The 5,421-nt window shown below is 40.7% G+C and overlaps 1 non-coding gene across 1 annotated transcript; it reads left to right on the top strand.

Moving 5' to 3' along the window:
* The first annotated feature begins 1,437 nt into the window (after nucleotides 1-1,437).
* On the top strand, nucleotides 1,438-1,603 carry LOC124213488 (U1 spliceosomal RNA). Its single transcript, XR_006881894.1, has one exon. It is a non-coding gene; the product is annotated as a U1 spliceosomal RNA (small nuclear RNA).
* The last annotated feature ends 3,818 nt before the right edge of the window (nucleotides 1,604-5,421 follow it).

Raw genomic sequence — 5,421 nt, 5'->3', positions numbered from 1 at the left:
TTTTTCGAATAAAACACAAACCAAATTTATCCTCACAGTTTCATTCCTGGCAATGCACTCTACCGTTTTAATCTTATCGATAGATAATTATTTACCGATCGTTTTACTTTTCTTGGCTCGTCGACTTATCATTGCGATAAGTATAACTGATGCAAAAAAATTCTCTTCAATTTTCACAGCTTTGTTCCGGCGTTTTCAGCATTTTTAGGCAAATGCTGTGACGTAAAAATCGCGTATTAGGTGAAGTCATCTGATAGATAATAATGTCATGAAACACTGAGCAGTAATTATCGAAGCGTTTTAAAAATCAATCGTCGTGTAGACATGTCGTAATCAGTTAACTAAATCATGCTTAATCTATCCCGTATTTGACGTCACTATGACTCAGAATAATGAATAACTTCATAATGATCCTGGAAGCAAGTCTCTTCAGGCTTATGTTTCGCTCTCAGGTTTGAGCAAAGAATATTTTTCAACGTCTTTCTTTGTAGCTTCCTTTGTATCTTTCTTTGTACGTCTGACGTCCAGAGAATCACGTAATCTTATCAGGACGGATACGCGGCGTGTAGAACTTGATAATAAAACGCACTTGCCAAGAGGGCTGACTATTGGAGTCCCTCATTTGGATTGGTTCTTTCTACTTTTTTTTTGCTACGAACAATAAACACTGACACGATCATTCTATTTGTAAAACAGAAGCAAGTGAGTTGCACACAATCGATTCATAATCTTAGTCATTGTGGGTACAGAATCTATGACTCCGTCAAAGTCAACCTTGCAACTCTTTCCACTTCACACTTTGGCTCGACTTTCTCGAAGCGCGTAGCCACTGCACACCATAAGAAAATATGAAAAAATGCAAAGACGCCCGGATCGTCTTGATTCGGCAGGGGAGACACTCGCTCGGGTTTGTATTCAAACCGCTTACCCAGCTGCCTATCTTTTTATTCAAGCTTCACCGAACGTTGATTTTTGTCCGCGGTCGCGGCGCCTGGGGGGTAAAAAAGAATGGAAGAAAGAAAATGAACGATTTAAAAAAATTCTGCCGATATCCGAGAAGTGATTCTACATCGTGCGATGTTTATAATCACCTGGAAAGAATAGTTTTGTAGTTCCGTTCACAGGCTCAATTCTCGAAGGTCTAGAAACAGCACACTATGGTCGTTATAATTGTATCTATTGTCATCGCAACTCGCCAGGCTTGTCCTACAGATTCACATTCGGCATCCAGCATGTAGCTGCGCTAGTTCGCAAACATACCGCTAGGTGGCGCAGCCTTGCCTGGGCGTTTCGCGCTTGTAAAACTGACCGCCACTTGTATAAGTAGTCTGGCTAGTTCGCAAATATAACGCTAGGTGGCGCAGCCTTGCCTGGGCGTTTCTCGCATGTAAAACTGACCGCCACTTGTATAAGTAGTCTGGTGACCCTACATTGAGCATACTTACCTGGCGCAGAGGATACCACGATCAACAAGGCGGTTCCTTCAGGACGAGGCTCGATCCATTGCACTTCGGTCGAGCTAAACCCTTGCGAATATTCCTAATGTGGATATCTCGGGCGTATTATATTTGGTAGTCGGGAACTGCGTTCGCGCTTTCCTGATGTAACCAGATTCCATGGCATCAATTAGTGCCTTGAGCTACGGATTTGCTGAGCGGTGAGTGACACTTGTCATAATTACCGAGCCAGCTTGGGCGATATTCGCTGTTTTATCGGTTGTTTCATATCGATGTGCGTCGCGCTCTTCTATATCACTATTCATCAGTATTATTGCTGGTCGAATATCGATCTATAAAATACGGATGGTTATATGATACGTGGAAAAAAGAAACGTAAAACTGCTTTAGGCATGATTTATTTATTTAGACTTTAGTACTATAATTATTTATTCTGTATAACATTTTTACCGTACAGAAAATTTATTATAATTATCGACGTAGAAATACATAATAACTCGATAATTAGATCTTATCTTACATACACGGTAGAAAACTGCATTTAATATGAGAATTTGAGATTTTTTTAAATTGAATTTTGTTAATACTCATGTCGATATTGCAGTAAAAGTATAGATACTACCGATTATCGAGTATGTAAAACATCGATGAAAAACTTCGATATTTTGACCTGTGATTATCGATATCGGTAAATATCGATAGATATCGCCCAGCACTATACCGGACGCTCGTGTCTCTTTTCCACATATTCTAGTCTCTCATTGTTCGTTACTTTATATGTCATTTTGGAAGGAAGAGGCATTGGAATGGTTCGGATTTTACGGTCTAAATGGAAATTAATTTTGCAACAATTAACTCTGTTATAAATGAAAGCGTTTTCATTTGGGTTGAGATACACCTCTTACCACGGGTATATAAGGTATAATAATCTATCCTAAATAACCCGGAGGCTGCAACATGAGGGAGGTCGAGACGTCGCGACGCCGCCGTCGCCGTCGTCTCAGAAGCCGAAGTAATCTTGCAGAGATTCAATTACCCGGCCTAGTGCTGGAAATTTAAAAACACAAATTATATTCTCGCAAACCGATTAGCTTTCGTTTACCTAGGCTATTTTCCACACCGCAAAAGATATTCGCGCCTTACTATAATATAGTATACCTACCTATATATGTATATATATATATACACACACCTATACATACTTTTTATGATTATCTTGCTGAAATCTTACCGTATCGCTGCTGCAGCCACGCTTTACCTGCACAGCTGTCGTAAACATCCTGCAGTTACTGGTCGGCGTATCTATCTATCTGTATATGTGTACAACAGCTTCTAAATAGTAGTATTTAATTATCCCGCACTAGCGAAAATGAAACACTCAAATCCCAATGGCATAGTCGTTAATCGACGTATAGTTTACCGAATCGATCGTCGCCTCGAGTATACATTTTCAGTTATTTTTTCACACCTTTTCTTCTTATTTCAGGCTGCAAAGTATTTTGCGATGCAGTTAAAAGAGCTTTGTCGTGTTCCATATGTGCATTATGATAGGTACAACGCACTTATACCCGATACGTAAATAATATGCGAGCCTGGTGCGGCAGACGAGAAAGCACAGAAGGAGGGTCTTTCTTGCTGTGTTACTAGGAGGTATCAATGCGTGACAAATCCCTCCATTGTGGAGGCGTATGTATCATTATAAATGTGTGTGCATGCATCGGGCCGCATTTATTGGTGCGTGATTCTACCGAATCGTCGGAATATCCTGCAACGTTACGAAAATTATATATTTACAAAGATACTCCTATACTTGCAGGGAGATAATCCTTTTCGAGAATATGAAAGTTTCGTACGCGTGTCGCAGCCTGTATCGTACATACTCGGGGAAAACTATACTTATATGTAGAATAAAATCATGTCTGTATGCTCCAGAGGGTGAACGTGATAAAATAAGCCGTGCTGCGCCGGTTTCAGACGGATCTTAACTTTTCTCCACCCTCTGGGGTCTGTATTATTTGAAGGCAATTGACGGATCCTCATCTTTTCGCGTGAATTTATAACTTGAATTCTGTTTGTTGCCAGTGTGCGATTTATTTTTTTTTACCACCAATTCGCAATGGAACATGGAAAGAAAAATATCGTAGATTTTACATCTCCTGTGGCGAATATACGGACTGTATATTCTTTTAATTAAATCTACATCAATTGTGACAAGATTTGCAAATCCGATAATGAGAGTTACAGGTAGATCTACCATAATTGATGTAGATTTGACTCCAAAAAAGTGCTGTCCATTTATTCACTACACATATGTAAAATATGCATTACATTTTTAGTTCCGTCAAGCAATACTCGAACCGTTGTCGATTTTCTTCGCAACGCCGTATTACGGGTAACGTTGGTCACCATTGCCGGTTGAAAACGGAGTGCCGAAAAATAAGACTTGGGGTTGAAAATCGGTTGCACCTATAACGTTGCGAGGGTGATTTATAAGGAGAATGGTGGCGGTGGTAGCCATTCTCCGGGTAGTTCGTTACGATTAAAGGTAATAAAAGTCGAGTGATGGCCGATGGCCATATAATGTCTTTGCAGGGTGTTCCAGCTATAAGCTGAAAAGGAGGAGCGTTCCAGTTCCGCCGGGAAGATTGGAAACAAAATATCGTAAAGCATTGCCCGGACTTCCAGCTGTATAAGATATTGGGCGAAGCATTTACCGCGGAATAGATACGCCTGCATATACGCGGTAGTATAATCTACCAATACGTATTTATTATCCCTCGCGCCGAATAGTATAAACAGTTTGGAAAATCGCGACCCGCCTACCGCATCAACTCGTACCTACCAAAAGTGGAAATAAAAATGGAAAGCCGGCCATTATGGAAGGCTCGCGGAAAGCATGACGCATAACCGGCTGTTTCAAATTGATATTTCAAAATTCGCTCCAATTCTCTACCCCTCTCCTCTATCTTTTCATACTGTATATAGGTATACAGGTATATACTATTGTAAACGCCTTTCTATTTCACGTTACGGCTTGCCTATGTGCCTATGTATAAATTCCGAAAAGACGGCCGCGTATTGGGTTTGGGCACCTCAAATGGTGACTGATCGTCATTCGTCAACCATCATTCCTCGTCTTATTATCTAGGAATAAATTTCTCCTCGTAAAAGTCAAAATACGTCAGTTTTTTTCAAACCCCGGTAGATATATGAATGATACGAAATGTTGAATTTGAAATTTGTTTTTTTTCTCTTCTGTCACTTGTACGCACAATTTTTTGTCATTTACTTTTCTCCTTTCCCGGGAATTGATCGAGGCCTGGTCAAACTTCCGGCGGTTGTCGGTAACGCGGTCAGAGTCGGGCGACCCTGGGGTAAGAGAGATGCGTTAGGCAGATTTTTCAATTTCGCGTTACGTCCAGTTATTCCGAGTACCGCATTGGCTGGTTGGTCCAGTCCGCGCGTCTTGCAAAGTGTCTTTCCGATAAGATAAGTTACGTGTCTCGTTTCGCTTCGCCTCGCCTCTCAGCTATTCGCCCGGCATAAGTTTCCCTTATATATGAGCATCCCCGGGAAATGCCGCGATTCTATCGCCGCTTTAGAGCCAATCTCTACTTACATATATTTCTATATATTCTTGCATTTTCACATTTCCACAAACGTCCCCGTCCAACCCGCATCGCTACTATTTTACCAATTTTTGAAGGCTACCCTAAGGCTCACACCACGCACCTACCCTTCCGATATTTTCGTACTTCAATCTGAATTTAAGATGATTCAGAAACGATTCGAGCAAAATATTAATTGCAAGACTAATTCCTTTTTATTTTGCTCCGTTCTTTCACCGATTTTGAGAGTGTCCGGAAATGCGTTTAAAAATATTAAACACAGATGGAAGGTGAAAAATGTAGTCACCTTGTAACGATCTCGTGTGATATAATTCAGGAGTCGCGTTTTACTTTTA

The sequence above is a fragment of the Neodiprion pinetum genome, chromosome 2, assembly GCF_021155775.2.
Source record: "Neodiprion pinetum isolate iyNeoPine1 chromosome 2, iyNeoPine1.2, whole genome shotgun sequence".
NCBI classification, from domain to species: Eukaryota; Metazoa; Arthropoda; class Insecta; order Hymenoptera; family Diprionidae; genus Neodiprion; species Neodiprion pinetum.
Note: the sequence above shows the minus strand (reverse complement) of the source record. Positions and strands in the feature narration are given on the sequence as shown.